The sequence below is a fragment of the Strix aluco genome, chromosome 15 (genome assembly GCF_031877795.1).
Source record: "Strix aluco isolate bStrAlu1 chromosome 15, bStrAlu1.hap1, whole genome shotgun sequence".
Taxonomy (NCBI): domain Eukaryota; kingdom Metazoa; phylum Chordata; class Aves; order Strigiformes; family Strigidae; genus Strix; species Strix aluco.
Window position 1 is genome coordinate 10538897 of NC_133945.1, and position 24857 is coordinate 10563753.

The window sequence follows — 24857 nt, forward strand, 5'->3', positions numbered from 1 at the left end:
CATGAGCACCAGCATCTCCTGGGTCATGCTTTTCCACAAGATGTTGAAAATATCATCCATGGACATCTCTGCTGCCAAACATCTCTCTGGGCTGGTAGGACAGATACAGTGAGGTGTTGTGGCAGAAATGGAGTTGCCCACAAATGGAGAGAAAACTTCATGGCCTATCTAGAAAAATCCTTCTTGGGACTTTTGTTGGGAACTGGAGCTCTGCCCTTGTCCCAGGGCAGACTAGAAAGACACCACCAGCACTCCTTCAAACACAGCTGGTAGGAACTGGAGGTTTCTTGGGCATCCGTGAAGGAGACGAGGGCACATCTTACATCTTACATCTAAATTGTCTTTTGTTGCATCTGCAAGATGCTATAAATCCAGAAATTTGTTTCCAAACCATTTCCCAGTGCCCAGGCAGTGAAGGGAATGTGCTTGGTGCTGCATACCTGAAAATCACATGAGGCTGATTGTCAAGGGGCATTTAGAGGCAGATGCCATACCCTTGCCCTTGTTCTGAAGAAACCAGGTTCTTTTCTACCCATGATACCAGGCAATGAAGCAGACCATGTTTCACTGCAGAGATCCCTGTTAACCATTCACAGTTTATGCCTCAGTAAACAGGCCAGTAATAATATGCAGTAAAACAGTTTATTTGTTCTTTCTGGATTGTGAACAATGAATCTATTCCCTGGTGGCACAGTTGGGTTTCCATTACATGAATAACAAGATCTGCTCTCGTGTCAGCTCTCTGCACATGAGACTGTCCGGCCACCTTGTCCTCCAGCAGATGCCCCACCAGCTGCTAGGGGCAGCTGTGGGGGAAAACAACAGCCAGACATTCAGAGCCCCCACGGAGGGCAGGGTGTGCAGTACACCCTTCTTGCAGACGGTACTGTCTGCAGTGGTTGTGCAGTTGCATGTGGGTGAGATGTACTGGCCCTAAGATGTTTCTGTGGGGCCCTGCATGGGTACTTGCAGGCCTCTCTTTGCCTCCCCAGTGCCTGGTGCTGTCCTATCCCAGCTACATTTGGCAGAAAACTCAACAAAACCAGGTTTTCAGAAGTTTACAAGAAGTGGGGCTTGGGTGGAAGGAATGCCGAGGGCAAGGCAGCTGAATCTCAGGTCTCCTCCTTCCTGGGGGTAGAAACCTGGACTTTAGCATGCTTTTACATTGCTATTCCAGCTGAAGCCCTTCTATCACCACAGTGACACTGATACTGTGAGTAACCCCATTTTGGGGAACAGTACCTGCTGCACTGGCAGGAGCACATTTGCAAGGATGTGCTGTCCCTGCCCTGGGATGCATTGCCAGGACCTGGCAGCCCATTTTGGCATAGCCAAGCCCTTGGAGCCAGTGAAGAAGGGAAGAGAGACTGTGCTCCTTAAGGCACTGCAGGTAAGTGACCCCCCTTACCACCTCCCCAGCTGACAGGGAGGCATGGGCTGCAGTGCCAGGCTGAAAGACATGTGCTGCTACGTCCCTCCCGGCTCTGGGCAACTCAATTAACCTCTCTGCACTGCAGTCTCCTCTCCGGTACTGTGAGATAATGATGGCACTTCATGGGGCTGTGGGAGACTTAAGGAAAGTGCCCTGAGCTCCTCTTGTTGGGATGAAAATCCCAGCAGATGTGTTGTGCTTCAGGTGGAGAATTTCTCTCCCTCTAGCTGCAAGCTGAACTATAGATGTGCCCACTCTCCTCTGCCACAGGCACCAGCCTGGTCTTCAGCTCCTCAGACTGCCTCCAGTGGGAGTGCACATTGCCCCTAAGGGTGTGAGAGAAGGGTAGTCCTGACCTGCAGAGCCATAAGCAATGGCTTGCCCCAGTTGTCCCTTTGGGATGGCACAGAGGATGCTTTCCTTGCCTGCTGCCCTGCAGTGCTTGCCCTTGGTGCAAGCATCTCCCTGTCCTCCTTCATGGGTTTGTGCATTACGGGCATCTCCCGCAGGCAGGGGAAGTCCTGCCCAGTTGAGACAGCACAGGCATCAGGGAGTGATGCATCTTGGCATATTCTCTTTAGCAAGCACTTATTCTGTCTCCTCTAACTCCCATTTTGACCCAGCCATCCTTCTGGGCAAGCTTATGTTTGTGATTGCTCTGCAGAGCCAAACCAGCCTTTTTCTTGCAGAGGAAGGTTTCTTGTCACTCCTCCCTGGGGAGGCTGTGGGCTGCAGCCTGTGTCAGAGGGCATTCGCTAGCGGAGCGGGACCATCCTGTGAGTGAAGAGTGGAGACAGACCTTCCATGGACCTTGCCAGGCTGTTCCCCTATAGCCTTCTCGTCATCCATGTGACTCCCTCATCTAATTGGAGGTGTCGGTGATGAAGAAGAGCAACGGTAAATGACTCAAACATGTTCAATAAGGCTCCTGCTGTGTGTTTTCTCTTCTTTCCTGTACATTGCCTATCAGATGAGTCCTTCCCAACAACAGAAAGGAAAAAAGGCATTTTATCAGCAGCCTGAGTTTAATTTCAGCTCATTAAAGCAAGCAATTTGCTGGTTTATTTGCTTTGCAAAGTGTGAATAAAATGACAGCATTAAGGAGATGTAAGAGAGGAAAGAGGGGCTAATCTCCCTTTTTATTAGATTGCCGGGACATGACTGGGGAGTGGAGATGTGGGTCTTGTTGCTTTGCACAGAAGGCATAATTGTTCATCTTGTTGGTTTCTGAAAGCCTCCTTCCCAGCATCATGCCAAGGCGGGTGTGTGTGGGTGTGTGTCTGTGTGTGCGCGCTGCAACATCAGCCAAACACTGAGCATCTTGCAAGGCAGGGTGGGAGCAGGGGCACTCGCAGTGGTTCCTAACTCTGTAACAGCAGATAACAAACATGCAGGAGGTTTTTCCTTCTTCCCTTTTCTTCCCCCCTTCTTCCCTTCAATCTCTCTTTTCTATTCATTTCTGCTTCTGAAATCACAGGCTTGATTCTTGCAGCCAAGGAGCCTTTGCTGTCCCTGACCTCCTGCAGCTGGGACATGGATCTGGAGAGCAGAGAAGAGACCCCTCCTGCCTCTTCCCCACAGACTGGATAAAAAGCAGTAACAAAAGCTAGTGTTTTAACCCTCCTGCCTGACTGATTTGTCTTTGCCTAGCTGTCCTGGTTTTATTCTCCTGGTAACCCAATTGCACACCACTTTTCCCAGTCCTCTGACCCTCTGCAGAGCTGCCTGGGAGAACCTGGAAACAAACCACCTACAACTCTAATGTGAAAAACAACCAGGAGATTTGGGGTTCTCCTTCACTGATTGAGAAAGAAGAAAAATAGAGGAATTAAGACAGTGTGCAATAACAATAGCAATGATTTGAAATGATTAATTTCATCTCAATTCAGAGCTATCTTGAATGGTGGCACCATGCTGACAACGACAACAGGCCGTGTCCATGGGGATGCCATGGTACCCACCCAGCACCCGGCAGGAAATATTCCTACACAGAGCTACCTGTGCACTACAGACAGTGCTGTATTTCCCTTTCCTTCTGCTTTCATAAGGCAGTATGGTTTGACCAACTCAGAAGATGTCGGGCTCATGTGGCTTACAGAGGCCAGCAAAGGGACAATGACAACTTCCTCACTCCTTGCTGCTCTTACGTGTTGCCTCTGATCTCCAGTATCCCTGCTGGAGTCCGGATCCGTGTTTCACCCTGCTAATCCTCTGCTCTGACCTTCAATGTCCTCCCCTCATACCTGTCCCTGCTTCTCCAGCCCTGGTCCCCATCAACAACCAGCAGCAAAGGAGGACTACTGTGATTTCGTGATGTGCACGAGGCTGCAGCCTGCACTGGATGAGCAGCAGCAACCTTGTCCTGGCTGAAAACCCACAGCAAGAGAGATGGAAAGGAAAAGGCAAAGCTGAGGCTCCAAAAACCAGTGCAGGCTGGCTGGTAAGTTCTTGCTTCCATCTCCTGACTAATGGCATCTCAGTAAATTAAACCAGAGCAGCAGCTGCAAGGAAGCAAACAAAGCAGCCGTGGGGGCTGGGTAGGTAGAGGGAGAGCGAGCTGGGCAGCACATATAAAATATGCTGTCCTGGCACTCAATTCCTAATTTTGTTATTCTACTGAATGAGTTATTTCAAACTGTGGATTAGATTTACTGAGTGAGGGCAAGGAGCCAGATTAACATGCACGCGCGCGTGCGTGCATATACACACAACAGCGCTCCTCTCCTTGGCATTTCTGCATCTCTGTATCTTCATTCACCCTAGCTGCTCCATCTCCAGCTGGCCGTGTTTCAGCTTCTCTTAGACCCTCTTTCACAGCTGCTTGGGCCATTTTATCTATAAATGAAGGAGCCCCACTACAAAGAGAGCCAGAGCAAAATGGGAGCAATACATTACAAATGCTAAATGTTTAGTCACCCAAAGAGGTGGAGAGGGAAAATTCGGCTAACAGGCACCAAATCTTAAAATTAACTTTGGGCCTTCATTATGCATAAAATAATCTCTGCAAGATGGCAGAGAAAACATTTATCAGTGATGAAGTCTCCCCTAAATGGCTTGACGTCCATCATGTATATGTCAGGTGGGGAAAGGAGGCTTCCAGGCAGGTTTTTTTCTGCTCATTCATATTCCTAGTGTTTGCTACATGCCTCCTGACGGGTGATGTTGGTCAGAATCACAACCACACTGAATAATAAAGATGCCCAGGACTGTAAAATTCAAGTTCATTTTATATCTAGAGGTCCTGGTACTAATATTGGCTCCACAGACAGGGTTTAGGCAGCATTTTGTGCATCACAACCTTATTCCCAAATGCCTCGCAATGTTAGATAATAGAGTTCTCCAGTCAATTCTACTCTCTCTCCTGCTATTATTTGTTATTTAAGAAAAATAGGCAAGGGAGAAGAGATATGTTTTCCACGGAGATTTGAAGAGAGATGAAGAAGAAATGAAGCAAAGATGTAAAGGGGGGCTGAGAGAGAAGTGCCCAGCATCGCATACAGGATAGCTTTTACTGAAACCTCGGGAGGTCACAAACTAGATGACAAGTAGCCAGGTGGGAGGGATGGGGAAGAGATCACTTTTCTGGGGTAGGCTGGAAGAAACAAACAGAAATTACACACTTGGTCTCTATACACTGTTACCACTGTATCAACCCTCATGGGCTCTATATGGTGCCAGGGCCAATGTTTCTCTCTTTGGGTTGTTCATATCAAGGGGAATACAAGTCATTAGAAATCAAGACACTGATGGCTCTTTGGTGTCCACAGAGTCTCTGGCTGCTGGATCATTTTGCAGTCTCTTTGCAGGAGGCATGGGGCACTTTCTGTCTGAGGAGCCTGAAATGCATCTGGTTGTCAAGGCCCTGAAGACACTAATGACCCTGATCAGCCTCAGCTGGGACTTCCACCCACACCCTCCGCCCACGGGCTCAAAAGGTTCATATAAGCTCAGCCCTGGGCCTCTAGTCCTCTCCTGAGCTCTGCTGGTGGTGTGATTGTCTCCAGTCCTGCTTGTGGTCCTGCCTCCAGGATAGACCTCAGGTCTGTGTGGTGGTAGGTGGCCGTTCTCCTTGATGGACCCCTCAGACATGCACTGCAACTTGTGTCCAGTGTTGCCCCTGGCCCCATCTCCTTTTGCTCCTGACTCGACTCCTTGATGGACCCTGGATATGGGTCATCTCTGGACTTGCCTGGGACTATGGACCCTGTTACCAGCACCTTGCCTGCTGTGTTCATGTGCTGGGAGATGCCACCCTGGGTGGGGAGAGAACGCCCTGTGCTGGGGTCACCCCTGACTCCTGCCTTTGAACAGCCAGCTCTTGCTGCTGCCTGACATAGATTTCCTTAGGAGACAGCTTCCTCGGCAGCTGGTTGCATGAGGAATTCTCCAGTGAAATGGTTTTCTGGTGTAAAATGTATTTTCTGCAAAATTAAACCTCTGGCTGAAAATCTGTGATCTTGGAAGTTGAGATTTAGGCCAATTTAGCTGTAAACTTGTGGATGCTGGAGTGTCTGATGGGAGCCCTAGGTCAAAGCCATTGTGCCTCCACCAGCCAGGCTGAGGCCAGCACTGCAGCCTGGGAATGGCCAAAAGAAACTTGTTTGTGTAAACACTTTAAAGAACCTTTTAGTTCTATGGCACAATAAATTCTGGGTTAAAATGACAATGTTTTCAAGACAGGTTAGCTCTTAGGATTTCAGGAAATACAGATATTCTGCTTTTCACTCAGCTGCAGTCTGAAGTCATTTACATCCATCTCATGCTGCATAGCTTCCAGGGTCTATCGAGATGACAACCCTATTGCGCACTGCTGTGGGCCACTGAGCAAAATTCTCTGCTGAGTTTAAGTAAATGCATAAATGATCTTCCTGGTGAACATCCTCTTAAGCCCAGCTGGGCTACCTGCGCATTAAACCAGCCTTCTGAAATACCAGCATGGGCAGATATGAAATGTCAGCTCCAGCCTGTGACAGTTGAGCCCTCAAAGAGCCAAGGAGTGCAATTAGAGGGGCAGAGTTAGAGGAAGGTGAAGAGGAAAAAGATTTTAGAGGATGTAGAGAACTAAGAGCTCTGATCAGGTACAACAGTAGTAATAAGAAAAGTGTGTTTCCATGGGAGAAAGCCTCTCAGCATTTACTTGATGGAGTTCTTCCTTAGAAATAATCAGCCAGAATCACAGCTCCATTATAGGATGGTTATGCTGATGTTAGGCTGGAGAAAAGCAGAGGTCTGGTGTGGAAGCAGGACTCCTGTTTTCCCCCTGTAAATAGTGCTGAAGATCAAAGCATGTTTTTCCAGCACCGATACAATGGAGGGAGCCAGCCCCGCGCAGGGAAGCGAAGCTGCTGGTGTTCCTCAGCACTGACAATCTGAACTGTGCCTTGTCTCTGCTTCATTGTCATCCTCGCTCAGATCTTTGCTGCTATTTGGAAGAGGGTTTTACTGCTTTCATTCATTAATTTATTTTTGCAGGAGGCCCGTGTAACCCTTTGCATCCCAGATAGGAAAGCCCACTTTTATACAGACTGAAATCTGGTGGTGGATCCATGAAATGGTTAGCTTTGTTACAAATTACTTTCCGAGGCACAAGTGTTTTGCTCTGATTTTTTTTTTTTTATGGTCATATTTTCAAAAGCACTCTTCTCTCTGTCCCGCTCTTCCCTTGTGAAGGGGGGGTCACGAGCCAGAAAATGTGGGTCTCTGGCCAGTGCCTACCTCAGCTGCAGTTTCTAGGTGGACTGTACTGCTGAGTGGTGGCAGATGGACAAGAAAATATACAGCACATGTAGGACTTCATGGCAATGGTCTGCTGTAATCTCCAGGTAGGCAAAAAGGAATTCACCTTTTCATCAGCAAGTGTCCTGCACACAGCAATCACCATGGCTGAGCTGTAGGCAAACACTTTTGCTAACCTCTTACTGAGTTGTTCACCCTTGAAGTTGGTCCTGCTTCTCTGGTTGGAGAAGACTTCCAGACATCTCTCCCAACCTGAATTATTTTGTGATTTTAATGATTTAACTCTTATTCTCTAGAGCTGAGGAGCCAAGCTTAAGGTTGAACCCTCTGGTTGTCTGCTTTTTGAAGGGGGTTTCTGCCTAGATATAGCAATATCTGGCAAGCCCCAGTGCCCTACAGGCCTAATTTTAGCTCAGTGCTGCAGGCTGGCTTCCTGTCATGGGCCAGAAGAAGGTTAATGATCATCTGGGCAGCTCTCCAAAACCAATCTAATGTTTATTCAGGATAACAGCATTGCAGAGGAAACCAAGCATGACCACCTTCCATGCACAGCTTACCCAGCATGGCCCCGTTCCTGTACATGGCTCTACTGGAGGAGCTCAGGTTTGTTGGCTTTTAGAGGAGGGACCCTCTTCTCCTTCCCTAGGTCAAGATAGGTCCTCTGCAACATTTTCAACCCTGTCTATGTCCTGAGCTCTTAATCCAAACAGATGCTGTGTTTCTACAGAAAAACACTTTAACAGGCTGTGGGTCTCTTGTTTCAGCAGTGAAAATATGCACTCATCCATCCATCCAGCTAAAATTTTATAGGACACTCCTCCTGGGTCAAACACCCATCCTACAAATATCCATGCCACAAGCACTGTAGTTTGTTGGTCCCCATGAAGGGAGGGTGTTCAGCCCCACTGCACCTTCCAGGTCCCTGCAGTGCTAGGAGGAGCTGAGGGATGTGGGACAGTGATCCCAGCCTGGTGCTGGTGGTTTGGTGGGCCTGGATGTTTCAGGTCTTTGCTCCAGCTGGGTCTAGGATGGGGGTAGGAGGATGAAGGGCTGGTGCACATTAGCACATGAGGTTGTGGAGCGATGTGAGATAGCAGGGACTGTACCCTCTGACAGAGGACAGAGCCCATAAGATGGTTGTGGGTGTTTATTCATCTCAGCTGCTGTTTAACAGCTTAATTTCAGCCATGAACTTACAGCCTTTTTCTTCCAGCAGTGCAACCTCTGCAGTTATTCTGCCATGCCTTTGACACAACATGAATGGACATGCAATGGACTCATCCCAAGGATACTCCACACTGGTAGGGAAGTGCATATGCTGCTTACTTGGGGCTCCCCTTGGGTCTCTCACAGCTCCGTGAAGGGTTTGGTTATGAGCCATAAAGTCTGAAGGCCTGAGACATGCTGTGCTGAGAGAATGACTCTCCTCCAGCAACAAGTACTTGCAGACATACATGGCCAGCAGTAGAGTTCTTGCTGCTTCCCTCGAGGGGCATAAAAAATTGTACTGATAGCAAAAAGTGTTTTCTGAGAGCGCCCTGAGATGCCAGTACTGGCTTCACCATCAACAGTCCCAAAATAGCTGATTCTTGCTGGCTTCCCAGGCATGCTCTGAGAGGCATTGTGAGAACATCTATTTAGTAGGGTCTCTGGAGAGTACTGGGGATGTGCTTCCTTCTACCTAAAATGGTCAGGGAGGTGGCCAGGCAGTCAGATGGCCATATTTGTGTGGAGCTGATATTAATGTCTCATCTGATTGTGTTTACAGCATGGTTAATGTGGCTCCTAGATACCTGAGCCAGTACCTTTACTATGTTAAATCTAAACAGAAAAAAGATATGGCTGTACTACAGGCTTGGCTGGTTAAACTGGGTGGCAGTCAGTGTTTCTGTCAAGGCTAGCTGATTTCTCACTGAAGTATGCGCATGCACATGTGGGAATAAGCAATGCCCATCTTTGCCCATAGAGGATGCTCAGACACAGGTATGAGGGACCATTGGGTCTCTGTGGTGCCAGCAAGTCTAAAACCCAACCAAATGGCCTTCTACCCAAAAATGTGTGGGTAGAGGCAGAGAAGCCTGACAAAATGGGTCAGGCACATGCCAGGCTTCATCCAAGAGAAACTGGTTTTGTCATGACACATGGTTAATGCCAAACTGCTGGTGGAAAAGCAGCAGTATTAGCTCTTGGTGTGTTAGTGTGCACTTGCAGCACACGAAAGCCCTTTCTCATCATATCTGCGGCTCAGCATGTCTGTGGCCACTCTCTGGGCTGCTGTATTTCCCTGCTTGTCCAGAGACCTGCAAAAGATATGGAGAGTGGAAAGAAAAACTTTGGAGTCCAAGACAATAGAAGCAGGGAACTATGCCAGGATTTGGATTTGCCTGTCCTTTTCATAAACATTTCCTGTAGAGGTTACCCAGCTTGAAAAAGCAAGTGAACCCAGAACACCCACCCTCTCTGGAGGAATGGAGTTTATCGTTAATAATCTACTGCTAAAAGGGTAACATCTGTTTTGGACAAACTGTAATGAGATTTAAACCCCAGGTGGAGGGAGGACTTCACAGTAATAAATGACTTTCTGTATGTCTAAATAGTTTTAATTTTTTTCTGGCAGAAATAGCTGCTTTTCACCTCAGGCTTCTTTTTGCCAGCTCTTTTTGTTTAATGATTGCTATTAATTTCCAGGGTGGCAGATGGATTCTAGCCTGGTGTAGTCTGAAATGAGGAAAAACAGACCATGAAGGTGTGAGCTTGCCATGAACGTGTGCACAGGTCACACATGCGCTGGTGAGATGCCATGTGTGAGTGTTTGTTTTCCAGGGGAACTATTGCTTCTCAGTAGCTGCTCCCTACCCCTGGGATGTTTCACCATCTCTCCCTCAGGAAGGAGAAATAACTTTCCTGGTCACTGCTAGTAGCTCTGCCTGTTTAGACCTTGATTCAACAAAGCTGCTAATTTCAGCAAGGCTTTGGGAGGAATTCAAACCACCACTTAAGTGCTTTGCTAAATCCAAGCTGAAGTGAACTGGAGAGCAGCATGTAGTCTCCAGAACATGGGAAGGAGCTCCCTGCCCTGTCTGGGTGATGCCTGTAGCTGAGTGCTGCCAAGCAATAAGGATTCCTCCTTGGGCATGAAACACAGTTTTCAGTGCTTTTCCTGTGGTATTGTGATTCTATTTTATATATGTAGTGTGGGATGCTCCAAACAGGCAATCCTTCTCCGTCCTCTGACTGTGGAGACAAGAAGCTGCTCTTGAACCCAGCTCACCCTGACACAAGCTCCTGGTGCCTAGAAGAGGACTTTATCCTCAATGCCACCACCTCCTTCTCAAGGAGAAGCCCACTGCACAGCTAATCCCAATTAGTGCTACAGCATGCCAGGGTGCCCTCCTTTCTCTTTCCCCTGCTGTGGAGCATCTCTGGACATGGCTCAGGATGCAGGTGTGCAGGATACGTGGGTGGCTAGGTGAGAAGCTGGGTCCAGGAAATGAGTCTGCTGATGGACCACCACATGGCAGTGCCCTGCAGTCAGGTAGCTGCCCCAAGACAAGGGTGTGGTGGAGAACGGGGGAAGGAGGGAGGGGTTTTGTTGTCTGGAACTGGGTGAGCCCTGGGGATGGAGGGAAGAGGGCAGAGATAGAAAGTGCAGCATCTCAGGTGATGCAGATAATCTCCTTTAATCTCCTGCTCAAAATAACCCAAAGTCAAGTAAAGGAGGGATTATATGGCCTAAGCCACTGTTATTGCCAGGGTGTAACAGACTTAGGTTGCATCTGAAGGGCTGCTGAGGAGGAAGAGGAGCTGCAGAAAATATTGACCTGTCGTAAATGCCTCCCCAGCAAGGGTGTCTGGGTGGGCTGGGGACCCTCCTGGGGGTAGCCCAAGGAGAGTGGGCGTTGCAGAGTGGGCAGTTACCAGCAGATTCAGAAGCCTGCACAGGGACCTGGTCCTGAGGACTGTCTTAGATACCCACTTGTCACCTTGATGTTACTGATGGGTTTATTCTTAGTCCAAAGCACTTTATAGCCATTAATTATCCTAATGGGGAAGCAGTGACCATCAAACTCATTTTACAGATGAGAAACAGAGACTGTGAGGAGGTAAATGAGACATCAGGTGCTGGGGCAGGTGGTCAGTCCCTGCCCTCCCAACTCCCTCCAATTTTAATGGGCTTTTTCTTACATCCTCTCAGATTACATCCTCTCACATGCATGTTCACAGCAGCTGTGAGGCACTGGTAGGCTGAAGGCATCTTGTACCCTTTGCCAAAAAGCCACACCAAGGCTCAGCTGCTGTGCTGCTGCCAGAGAAAACTGAATTGCAGAGCCCTATTCATCAGCTCCTGGCGATGCCTACAAGATAGTGGCAGCACAGAGACGCTGTGAAGTGCGATTGCAACGGGGAGGGAGCAGAGCATGTTCATTTTAATGAGCTTGTCCCTGCCTAAAGGAGAGAGAAAGCGAGAGGCCAACCTGGTTTAATAAACTCTAGCATGTGGATTTAATCAGATGGATCATTGTTCCCCTGCACAGGGATGAATATATTAAAAAAATGATTCAAACTTTTTCCCTTTGTTTTTCATTTGTATTATGTGCTGTGGTGTGATAAAACATCCTGGGGCCAACTTGCAAGGCAATAAAAAAGATGGAGAAGGAGAGGAAGACATTGATCCATGGGAGTGAGCACAAGCACTGTAGGGAAGGAGGCTGCTAGTGTGCAGAGCTTGAAGTGAGGGACTGCAGCATCCTCAGCCCCACTCCAAAACCCCAGGGAAAATGTGGCAATGGGGTCTGACCTGCTGTCAGCTCCTTCTCAGGCCTCTAGCACCAAGCCTTGATGATATGGATGGGATCTGAGATGACTAATAGGAGTTTAAGTCCAGTGCTAAAAGCTGTCCCTGGTCAAGCATGAGACCTCCATCTTGATAGAGAAATGTCTGTGCACAAGTGTATCCCCAGGGTGGATCAAGGGACTTGCTCAGTCTCCCACTTTCTGCAGGGACACCAACTAGGGTGACATGCTGGTGGTGTTTTGGGGTTAGACGGCACTTGCCTTCAAGGGAATGGTGCAACAGAACAAAGTTTCCTCTGGACTTTCCCCTCCTCCTTACCAGGAGTCACTTCATCACTGCCTCTCCATTGCACCATGTGCCAGGCAGCTAAGAGTGGGGTCCTGGGTGCTGCTTATTAATTTAGAGAAACGAAATGGGTCCAGTTGCAAAGCTGCAAACTGTTGCGTGCATGGCAGCTAGGTGAGGGCTGTATTACAGGAGGGAGCAGGGCTCTGCCACTGCTTGCTGGTGGAATGCCACATCACTCTGCCTCTGCCTGTCCCTGGGGACAGCAGGCATTGCAACGAGGCACGGGAAGATCTCGATCCAGCACAGCAAAGAGCAAAATGGGTCTGCAGGCAACATGGGTAGGATTGTATTGGTGTGTGCCTCAGTAGTGCATGGCTCTGGGCTTGCTACAAGGGTGTGAATAAAGCCAGCTTAGGCAAAACAGTCTTTTGTACTAAATCCTAGACAGACCACCTCGTGCTGTGGTCAAGGACAGACCTTAGGGGCCTCCAAGATGCCTCCATGGAATTCACCTCTTCTGCCCAGCCCAAGCTCAATGTCCTTGGCTCAGGCACATAACCTCCAGCCCTTGCTTTGTTCACTCTTTTCTGGCCCATCAGGCTGTGTGCCACTCTGAGACATGAGGCATTGGCTCTCCAAGGCTGGATTTTAGCTACTCTCCTTAATATTAAAGCCAGAGTCATCCAGCTGCATTGGTGTATGGTGATATAGTCCTCAGGAGGAGACACAGCCTCCCTGGCAGGTTAGATGGACATTTGGCTAAAGGCAGCCTGGAAGTATTTTTGGCAGGGGGCTACAGGTCCCCCTGCTATGGAGCAAGACTGTGCCTGACAGGTTTGCAGCCCAGCCCTAGGACAGAGACCGAGTTTGTGGTAAGAACCCAGAAATTGCTCTCAGCTTGGTCCCCACCTTCCTTTAGGATGGCTCACCTCTCCCAGTGACTGCGGGGTGATGGTAGTGTTTGGAGGAGTAAGAAATGGTATCTCCTTCCTTTGGAAAGATTGCTCTAAAATGTGTCATTGACTCATTCACTGAGAAGTCTCTTATGGCCACTTGGTGTTAAATATCGCAAACTTTGGCTTCTAACACACCCCGATGCTACTGCTTCATTACTTTATCAATTACTGTTCATAAACACTAATAAATAATCCTCTTTTCATTCCTACCATTGTTTAAGTGGTCATTAATTGTGGTTTATGTGCTGTCTTTGTGTATTTGTGTACGATAGCGTCTTCATGATTCCTTGATTAACTGTGATTGATTGTGTATTTTAAAATCAATTAAAAGTTTCAACACTAAAAGGTAGAGTCTTTAGCAGTAATGCTCCAAGACATTGCCATTTATAATGGAGCTATTATAGTGCTGGGATCCATTAGTGTGGCACGCTGTAATCTTTATTTTCCAGATCTATGCAAATACATACGTATGTGTGTGCATATGTCTGCATTTCTTTTGTGTGAGTTATATGGCTGGAAGAGGGTGTATGGTATGGGAGAGTCAGCTTCTCACAGGGTTGTTGGACCACATAGGGTGGGCTGGTTTTTGTGGATGGCCAGGTGTCACCCACTCTCTTCCTTAAGACACTAATGCAACGGCTGGGTCGCAGGACCCTGTAATTTCCTTGCTGGCATGATAGTGCTATGTATTAGTTTTCTATTTGTAAAGAGGAGCTGGCTGCTAATACCCTCAGCTGAATGGGGCCACAAAGAGGGACGTGTGCTTTTCTGCACTGCTTTTCAGTGAATGCATCTGTGCCTTCCTTGGTGGGGTGGAGATGGGGGATATATGGGAGGACAGGGGTGATACGTTTGTGGCAGTGCTGATATGATGGAGGAGGAGGAGGGACAGCCACCGCCTGGGCACCAGGGCATGTGCCAGAGCACAAATCTCTCTGCCCTATAACATCATGCTTGTATTAAATCAGTCCTCAGGTCCTCATATTGCTGTTGTGCTGGGAGAACGTGTGTGTCCAGCACCAGAGGAGGAGGAAATGGGGTTAACACTGCTCTCTTCATGCTTCCTGCTTTTCCCTGTAAATGTGAATGCTTCGTGCCTATGCCTCTGTGCATACCAGAGCATTTCTGTCCGAGCAGCTTCTCCTGGCCCGTGCAGTGAATTAGGGGTGAGGACACCATGTAAAAGATTTTGTGCAGGTGCTCTGAGGGGGAGCAAAATCCCCAAGGAGCCAGGGGGAAATTGGGCTCTTGTAATTGATCCCCTACTTGTCCCCCCATCCTCCTGGATGTCTGCCTGCTGCAATGAGCAGGGCCCTCCCAGCCATCTGCCAGCTCAAGCAGAGGATTCCTGCACACTAATCTGCCCAGAGACATTTGTCACCCACCCTTCGCCCAGCTGCACGCTGCAAAAAATGCCTCAGTGGCCCCCAGTACAGCTGCTGGGACCACCCGTTAGGGGAAATCAACAGTCTTGTTAAATGGTGGGGGGACCATTTTTTGTAAGCCCTGGAATGGGATCACACTGTCGTATTAACTTGTCTGCTCGCATTGATGTTAATGAAATAAAGAAATATAATGGTTCCAGACTTTTAAACTTCTTATAGCTCAATTTGCATAATGGCCACCACTACCCTGAACAGGAACTGATCTGTCGAAAAATATTGTTCCAGTCCTCTATCACTCAGCTCAATGGAAGGTGCAGATTGGCCCACAGGGGCTGTATTTTGCTGATGGAGTGGAGTTTGCCTAGTGCTGAACATAAAAAGCTAAAATTAGGACGCAATCCAATATTGTAAAAAAGAAATTGGTTAAAAGTTATAGATCAATAACTGTTAACGTGACTCTATTTTTCAGACAGATCATGTTTACTGCTGCTGGTGACGTGGAGGCAGGCTGCTTCCCGCTGGCTGAAGCAACTCCGTGGTTCCCCCTCAGAGGAGCCTGTCGAGACTCAGCTGTCCTGAACAACCCTGTGAGCTTACTGTGCTGCATGGAGTTTCTTGTGGAAGTTTGTTCCCTCCTCCCCTGGACTATGAAAGGTTGGTCGGGGCTGCACCCAGCACCCAGGACTGGGCATTAGTCCCACCTCTGCCCTCCTGCATGACCCTCAGCATCAGGCTGTGAGCCTAGGAGTGATGCCAGTACTCTGGGAGCATCCTTGTGAGATGGATCATGTCGCACTCCTCAGTGCCCCAGATCTCCGCTCCTTGATGCCCTAGAGCAACCCTACTTGATGCCTTAGATTGTTACTCCTGGATTACCTAGACCTCTGCTCCTCCATGTCCTAGATTGCTGCTCCTTGATTATCTAGATCTCTGTTCCTTGATGCCCTAGATCTCTGCTTCTTGATTACCTAGACCTCTGCTCCTCCATGACCTAGACTGCTGCTCCTTAATTATCTAGATCTCTGTTCTTTGATGTCCTAGATCTCTGCTCCTTGATTACCTACATCTTTGCTCCTCCATGCCCTAGATCTCTTCTCCTTGATTATCCAGATCTCTGCTTTTGATGCCCTAGATTTCTGCTCATCAGTGCCCTAGATCGCCTGCTGCAACAACCATGCCTCTCCCAGCAGATGACTCCTGCAGTGCTTCCAGCTCTTCAAGAGCAACTGGATGCTTTCACCCCTGTGGGGAGCAGGGCCTTGGTCTTGGCATGTGTCTGTCCCATCTGTAAAGTGAGGTAAGCACTCCCCTCCACCATGAGTGTGTAAAGCATGGTGCCCACACAGCAGGGACTACCTCTCTCCATCAGTTTGTCTTTAGGGTGTGCAGACCCAAATGCTCAGTTACAAAGACAGGGACAGGGGAGCGTGTGGGAGTGGAGAGCCAGCTGAGCATCACAAGCCAGCACGACAATGGCCTTTCTGCCCCCAGTGACCTTGGGCTTGCCTCAGATAGCTCATTACAGCCTTCCTTTGATCACTTGCCTCTCCCCCTCTTGGTGCTTGGAAATGCTGGAGAGCTTTCCTGACCAGTATCATCAAAAAGGACATTTTTATTTCCAAAATATACAATGTAATTAGAACTGTGAAGGGAGAAAGCAGCCAGTCCATAAAAACACCTGCTCTGCGACAGTCTCTGTCCTGACTCTGCGGGAATTGGGCACAAAAGGCTCCTGGTTTTCAGTGGGAACAGGGCAGTTTCCCAAATATTGGAAATACCCCTCAGGTCCTAGACAAAAAGGGGTTCTGCCACTGCATGAGAAGGGTTTGGTATGGAAATACCCTCACCTGCTGTCAAACGCGTTTTACTGAATTGGGACTCATTGCACGCAAGGACAGAATAGCTGCAACCAGCAACACAGAGACCCTCATCTAAACCATCATCATGCAAATGCACCTTCTGATTGAACAGTCGAATATCCCACTGTCACCTACAGTCTTGCTAATGCACTTGCTGAACTGGGACCACCTCCAGCTTTCTAGGGCCTCTCCCTGGAGGCAGCTAGGCAGGTCCATCCATGGCACGGGAGGAACATGTTTGCATCCAGCTGCCAGCTGTGGGCAGGGGCTGCCTAACAAACCAAGGTCCAGTTATTCCTATCTCTGCAGCTGCCCCATGAAACAGCTGACATCTTAAAAATTGATGGGGTTCATTTCCTGCTTCCGTGCACTTACTTGAAGCACCAGCTCTGCCATTACCAGCAATGTCCACATTAATTACTATCATAACCCGAGTACCTTTGCGTGCGCTCCCTTGCCTGGAGAGTCTGTCCCAGCAGTGACCTGCATTTCTCTCCCCTCGAGACCTTTCCCATGACTGGGATTTCCAGTGCTGCTTCCTGCAGGAGAATAAAGCTGATGCTGGGATAGCCACAGGGGAGGAGGACAGGCAATCAGATAGGTCTGCTGACAGGTTGTCTCTGGCCCAGGTTCAGAGGCTCACCTGGAGCATGGGGGTTTCCTTCCCCTCCTTCTCCCATTGTCTTACTGAGCAACAGCATTGGTCCTATCCCATCTCTGGGGCTTGGTCTTTTCCACATTGTGTAAATGATTTAAATGGTCATTGGGAGCAAGAGACTGACTCCATGGCTGGGTGGTGGAAGTGCTTCCCCTGGGACTGTCTGGAGTCCTCACATTGAGTCCCTTTAGGTCTGAGTCCCAGGGACCGGCCTTCAGCCTTCCATTAGTGAGTCCTGAACAGAAACCTCCAGTTTCTAAGAGAAAAAATCAAGTCATGGAAAAATTCCCAGCTCACCCTAAATGTAACTACTGGTAGATGTGGACAGGCCATTCTGGTCTGCTTTCCAGAGCCATGTGGACTGCAGAAAATTATAAATCTTATCTTTTTTGCATAAAATGCTGATTATCCAGTGTTAAACATACGCGTGTCTTAGACATGCATGAAAGAGATAAAACACAAGAATTATGAGGCAATGGGAGCCAGCAACTTAAAGGATCATCGATAAAGCTTTTTCAGCATGGACTAAATAGTATCCAACCCAGGTATCACACAGCCTAGACAAAAGCCTGATCAAAAGTGTACTCTGAATACATGAACACACCAGAATCAGAACCTGGAGGAGACCAACAAGTACCTTCATTCAGGATACTTCATTCCTGCCTTTTGCTATTGACCTCAAAACCTCACAGGAAACACCAAACCTACAAACAATCAGAAGCAGTTCCCCAGAAAAAGGTCTATGAATTATAGTGGGTAATAAGCTGAACACAAGGTATCGGTGTTGCATCAAGAGGCAGACAGTGCCCTGGGATATACAAGCTGCAGCATGGCCTACAAGACTCACAAAATCATCTTTCTTGTCCATTCAGGGGTGGTGAGGTCTATGCTGGAGTACATTCTGGTATTGGCAGCTTGTATCAAAAAGGAGGTGGCACTGCTGCAGGCGGCACGGAGGAAACAAGATGATCAGAGGTCTACAAGATATGACCTACAAAGAAAGATTGAAAGAACTGGGTTATTTAGCCTAAAAGAGATGATGGAAGAAGAGATGTGATAACAGTCTTCAAGTGCTTAAAAGGCTGCTAGCAAGGGGAAGAGAATAATCTGTTCTTTATGTCCATGGTGGACAGGACAAGAAATAATCGCCTTAAATTACAGCAAGAGAAATCAGGTTAGACATCAGGACAAAAACGGCTCGTGGAGCATGGCAGTGGGTTACCTGAGAGGGGCTCTCTCACTACAAACACACAAATGCTCTTTGGGGACGGGTTGGCAAACATCCATGGGAAGAGGAGATGTGCTGGGGCAGGACTGAACCCTCTCCATGTCCCTGTGGTGCCTTCAACATGATATCTGGTGGTCCTGGATTGTCCAACGCGAGATAGTCCTGCAGCAGTCGCTATAGCTGGCTAGACAGATCACAGACACTTCAGCTTGTGAGAATTTCCAAAATAGCAAAATTTGATTTTGTGGCAGATTGGGGGCACAAGTCATCATTTTGGGTTATTTTTCTTGCAGTAAAGAAATACTCCAGAATAGATTTTTTCCCCCGATCTCTTTCAGCCACTCTATTGCAACACAAACAAAGCAGAGCATCCCAGCCACGCTGCACGGGCAAGCTGTAATGACACTGTCCGAATGAAACCTGTTTGATAATGTCCTTGCTGAAAACATCAATGAAATCAATTTGTCCCCTCCAAACAATTAGGTGGAGTTGAATCACCAGTTTCTGAGTGAATAGACTTGCCTTGAGATGTTTTTCAACCAGTTTGGATGATTGTTGCTACCAGAGAGGCAAAAAGAAAACAAAAAAAAGGGCTCCTTCCAACCCAGGTGTGCTCACACTGGGCAGTAGCCGGTGTGCCAGTGGTCAGTGCAGGGGATCCACCAAGGTGTCTAAGAGCAGCTCGATCCACTGCCTCTCGGCAGTGCCTCTGCCGTGCTGCTGAGCGTGCAGCTTTGGGCTAAAGATTAAGAGATTCTGCGTTCTCAGGAGAAATTATTATTACCCATGAATTCCAAGAGCAATTCTTTATTTTAAAACCTGCCTCCTAATTCATTTTATATTTACCCATAAAATCTTGGCCAGGGTTTCTGAGAATTGCGGTCTTTTGGAAAGGCCAAGTTTTAAATGAAGCTGACTCAGCAGAAGCTATCTTGATTGAAGCGGTGCCTATTTGAGTTTAAACCACTATTGCACAGGGTTGAAAACAAAGCAGCAGAAACTGGACTCTCCCCCACCTTTGTTTTCTCCACAGGTTCTTGGCTACGTGCAGCAAACCTTCCTGCTGACCTGGAGGGCTGGGGCTGGTGAAATGGAGGAGTGCAGAAGGGAGCTGGCAGACTCCCTGTTGTGTATCCCACATTCTGTTGACTTAAAGTTTAGTACAGCTGAGATGGGAATCAAAACAAAAAGAAGAAAAAGGAAGAAATAATGAAACAAGATGAAAACCCTGTAAGCGATTAATTTTCAGCCTCACTGCCCAGCATCAGTCTCAAGGAGCGGGCTGGGGATGTAAAATAATACTTAGCTTATTAAAATATCACTCTCATTCCCCCCAGGATGCTCTGGGACAGGCAAGCCCTGTCCAGGGGAAGCTAGTCCCAGCTCCCTCCCACACCACAACGGGAGCACGCTGGGACTTGGACTGATTTTAACATAGCCCATGGTGTAAAGTCTGCTTCTGCCTTTCCATTCCCACATTGCGATTGCCTTAGTCATGCCTGTGGCGCAGCCTGGCTTCTGGGCATGATGGCAGCATGTCTTGCTTGTGTTCTTGTGGTGGTGCTGCCCCAAGCAGCTCTTGCTTGGGAGATGAGTATCTCCTACATAGCGCTAGACCCTGGTCTTCGTCCTCAGGCTCTTATCCTCAAAGACCTGGAGCTGGAAGGAGAAGATGGGTCTTGGAGGATGGCCAAGCTGCCTTGCCAATGTAGCACTGGGGACTGCAGTGGGATCCTGTCCCAGGTAGACCAAGTTTCCTTCACTTCAAGCAAAAATTCATTTTAGGCTCAAGGGAAAAACAGAAGAGTGCTGAAAGTTGACCATCTTCTCATACCTTGGAGAGTGTCTGCTTCGGATGTCCTCGCTGTTATGAGGCATCTGAGTGACAGCCGGGCTATGAAATACGGCCAAGGCTTTTTGAATTGACAGCTTATTCCATGTAGAAGGAAAGCCCAAAAGACAGTCCAGAGCTGCTTAGCAAGAGCAGGCTAATATCTAAGTACACAGCAAAAACCTAATGGGAACACCAGTATCTCCTAACTCCAGCTTCATTCAGAAGGCCAAGAATACAGAAGTGAGTCCATTTGTGTCCAATGGCCATACTAAAAATGTCAGTGTAGATGCCCAGAAGGAATAATACCATAAATTGGCAAAGCAGCAGCTGCATTCATCAGCTCAAACAAGAGCTGGTCATCCATAATCCAGCAGTATCAAAGACCAGTACTTCATCTCCAATGTTATTGCCACCTTAAAGTATGGGTGGAAATGCTTGAAATTTGCCAGCAGCCCAAACAGATGTGTCACTGCTGCTGAGAGCCAAGGCTAGACGGTGATCCAGGGGTATGAAATGCAATTAATTAATTATAGCAAACGCTGAGAATCATCATTTGATTTACGGGGATTCAAAGCTCCTCGACTCCCAAGTCTTCTGTTTTCCAGAGGCAGCGAGTGGGGACATGCATCAGTAATGATGATCAATGAGGTTGGGCAACCCCAAACCTGCATTTTGGGCACCCTACACCTGGGCTGGAGGTGGGGAGCAGCTTGCACTGGGCAGTGATTTGGGGCCAGCCCTGGCACAAGCCAGTGTTGTGCCCGTTGGGTTTGTGCTGCAGGGACAACACACAGGACTCTGCTGTCTTCTCCTCCGTGCATGGGGTTTGTCTCCAACCTGCCGGCATAAGCATAAAAACTACAAGGCAACCTGCCAGCTCCCATCCTTCCCCTGGGAGCCAGGAAGGAAGGTGGGAAATGCGCTGCAAGTCCCCAATAACTCATGCCCACTCCCTCCTGCTTGCAAGAGCACCCCATCAGCTGCGCCTGTCATTGCCGATGGGGGTTCACCGCCATCATGCCGATCCCCACGAGAGATAGCGCGGCGTTATCTTCACCCTGCCGCTCACGCCGCCGCTGCTCTATTTACCAGGGAACGATTTGTGCAGGGAGATAACTTTCCTCCAGGGTCATATCCTGCCTTCCCCTGTGCAAAGCGATGGGACTCCTGGGTGTCACGGGGCTCTGAGATCCTTCCTGGGGGGAAGCGCTGGGTGCAGGGCAGGGTTTGCTCGCCCCGAGGTGGCCCACAATGCAGTGGCTGCAGGAAGAGGAGCAGTGAGTCCCCAGCAAGGACCTTCTTCTTTTTTTTTCCCCTTTGCAGGGGAAACAGGGTGATTTGAACCCTGTGGGCCTCTGAGAGTGGTGCAGCGTTATTCATGTAGCAGCTAATGAAGCTCACTCAATCCATAAAGATTTTAAGTCAGGGGTTTGATGTTAATTATGGACCAAAACATTTAATAGCCCGTTACACTTCCACGAGGCATTTTTTTAATTAAAAAATGATATATTGCACAAAAGGGGAAAAAAAGGGAGAGGAATAATTGAAGATTGTTTTATTCCAGAACGACCCAAGGCAGGGAAGGCAGCAAGGAGCCAGCGTGTTGGGGAATGTGATGGCAACACCACAAGCTGGGAGCTGGCAGTTTTGGAAGCTGGGGAGGGAGCAGCCTCATCCCACCAGGAAAAGGTGTCCAGGAAAGGGGAGAACAGCCTGGCTGGAGGCAGGTAGGTGGACATCCCTGTCAGGGTTTTGGCCACCACACTGGCTTACCCTTACCTGTTGAACCATTTGCTTGTGCTGCAGAAGACTTTGTTTCAAATCCCTCTTTCTGAATCTCTATCAGCTGTCTCTCAAGAAAAACGGCCAAACCCCCAGGGTGGAAATTAGTCTGGAATAGGTCAGGGATGAAGAAAATCTGCCATGTCTCGCTCTGACGCTACTCCATTTTTCATTCAATATTTAAAAACGCGTTCGAGCAGGGGCTGGCCTGAGATGCATTCAAATAATCTGTGCAACATGAAAGGTCTTCAGCAGAGCAAACCAACACTTCCTCTGCGCTGGGCAGTGCCTGTCGGCTGGTGGTCCACAGGGAAGGAGGGCAGCAAGAGAGAGCCCAGGAGGGAGCCGCTCCATGTGGGAGGTTGTTATTTAGCTAACTCAAGACAGGAGGAAGAGAAGGGGAATGGAAACGTGGCCCCGGGCTGCCCAAGAAAAGTTAGGGTGACTGCTTAAAATTGGAAGTAGCAGGAATATGACCCCCAAGTCCCTGCCCAAGTCCTCCTGCATCTCCAGCTCTGTGCCTTGCTGTTGTTCACTTCCCCCAACTCTACAATGGGAATAATATTATTCCCTCCTCACAGGGTTTTGAGATGCTCAGTTACTATGGTGATGGGGCCATAAAAGTACCAAAGATAGCAAGAACAATAATAATATCAGACATGGTAGGAGCCAAATAATTGCATTTAGGGCACGCACACAACACAGAAGGGAGAGCCACCTCCATGCACCACAGCTCTCAAACCCTGAAGACAAAACTTTTGTTATACCAATGGGCTCACAGCCTACTTAAAGGGCTAATTTCCAATTCCTGCAACATCCACCCAAATGCGAGGAGTGGCTGCCAACAGCCACAGCCAGGACTGGTCCTACCTCTCCCCTGTGCCAGCCAGGAAGAGGGGGGAGCAGCGGTACCAAAGGGCCCTCGCCAATGCAGAAACGAAATCTTCCTCGCACCAGCGCTGTAACACAAAGTCCCTGCAGATGTTCGGCCGCCGCATTGTTTGACCAGCTGAGCATTTTGCCGCCCAGAGCAGCAAGCGTGCCCAGCACAATGCCACTGGCGGCTTGCTCCTTTGTCTCTACTGAACGTAGTGCTTGCCTCATTTTCTTTTTTAATTTATGGGTTTTTAATTGAAAAAAATGTGTAACATCTGTGGCTGCTTAATAACACCTGTGCACAACAAGGCTGCTTTTCAGCCGTGATTGTCAGTGTTCTCATCTGGGCAGTGCTGAGCCGATGCCACGTGGCCTCCTGTGAACTGCTCAAGCAAGAATGATCCTTGGAGAGTACGTAATTATCAGGCGATGCAAAACAAGATGCCGTGAAAAAAATATGAGAGACATCCCTTTTAACAAGGGGAAAGCTTGGAAATGAGCAGGTGATGAGTTTGTAATGCCTCTTCTGAAGAAATGCCTGCTGTTGCTCGCATGGAGAGCTGGGCTGCCAATCCAACTCTGGTGTGACGGTCAGAGGAGGTGCAGAGGGGATTTGGCCTTTCCATCAGTACCATGGGCAGTGTTTGCACCCTAGTCCTTACCGGGCACCCACCTCGTGGCTGTCCCCAGTTCTAGCCCAGGAGTCGCCTGCTCCCTGATGAGGGCATGGCAAGGCTTGCTCCCCCCCCCCTTACACCAGCCCTTTGCAGCAGCATGTGCCACTGGCAGTGACTTACTACTCTGGTATTTGCTGAGCCCAAGGTGGCTGTCAGCAACGTGACTACAAACTGCCCTTCTGCCATTTACACAGCAGCTCTGCGATAGCAGCAGGGATCCACCATGCGCATCCATGTTCTTAACGAACATTTGCACATTTGCAGCATCCCAAATGTGGACTGGGAGGTGTCACCAGCTGTGTTGCTGCACGAAGCATGGGGAGCTGCTGCAGCACTGGCATTGCAAGCCTGCCAGCTGTGGACCTTGCCACAGTGAATGCAGAAGGCAAGCAGACCCCCCCTGGATGGCCAAAAGCCCAGAATCCTTCTCCTTCATCGTGAGGTCTGGAATGCCAGCACCCCCCAGGTAGTTTTTACCGTGAGTAAGAGGATCCTTAAGCGCATTGCTGGTGTTGCCACCCAAATCTTCATGGTTTTGACAGCCTTGAGTGCTGAGGCAGCTCCTACTGAAAGCTGCCTCCTTGCAACATCTCCTGGGGCTTGCTGCACAGGTGCTGACTGTAACAGTTTGGCTGTTCAGAAAGCACAAAACAACCTGGGAGGCTTACAGGTGTCTCTTACATTTATACATGCTCATAACAAAGATGCTGGTAGGAAGAGAGAGCAAGGAGCAGGGGGGATGCAGCTCTGGCTGTGCCCAGACTGAGGTTTCTTACTTGCAGGAGCCTCCCTGCACAAAGCTGGAGGAGGTTTTATCCACTCCTCACAGCTCTGGGAAGCTCAGGCTGCCCTGAAATCCCTCTTCCCACTGTGACTTGGTAAATAAATAAAAACCTGTTCCCTGCTGAGCTCGGTAGTGGAAACAGGGCTGCCAGGGCTGCAGACAACCAGTCTTCCCTGGGCTTCACCAGGGCTGGGTAGAAAGCAGGGGCCAGCAGAGCCATTCGGCCAGGGAATAAAGGAGTGCCAGTGCAAACATTTCCATGTCTAGCCCTTTGTCACTGTAGCTTGGTAACGTCCCCGTGTAACATGGGGTGTTTGAGCAGATCCCCTCCTTGCACATCCCTGGTGCAGCCCCCACTGCTCTCCCCTTCAGCACAGTGAGCCTCAACGTCACGCCCCCTCCTTCACTCACACTTCCAGGCAATGAATTCCCCTCGTCTCTCAGAGTACATTAAAAAATCAATGTAATTACGCAGCAAACATTAATTATGATCAAAAAATGCAATTGAGAGGTATTGATCTGGAGGAGGGCTGCAGCTAGCCACCAAATTACTGAAAACTAAGTCAG

The 24857-nt window shown here is 48.8% G+C and overlaps 1 protein-coding gene across 6 annotated transcripts in view; it reads right to left on the reverse strand.

The window, feature by feature from the left end:
* Positions 1-24857, reverse strand: part of ELFN1 (extracellular leucine rich repeat and fibronectin type III domain containing 1) — a 109564-nt gene that overhangs the window by 4637 nt on the left and 80070 nt on the right. The window contains exon 1 of one of the 6 annotated variants that reach the window (XM_074840909.1): positions 17957-18102. The exons of the other annotated variants lie outside the window; for them this stretch is intronic. The gene's annotated coding sequence lies outside the window, so the exon portion shown is untranslated. Of the gene's footprint in view, positions 1-17956; positions 18103-24857 lie in introns of those variants that run through there. 6 annotated transcript variants of the gene reach the window in all.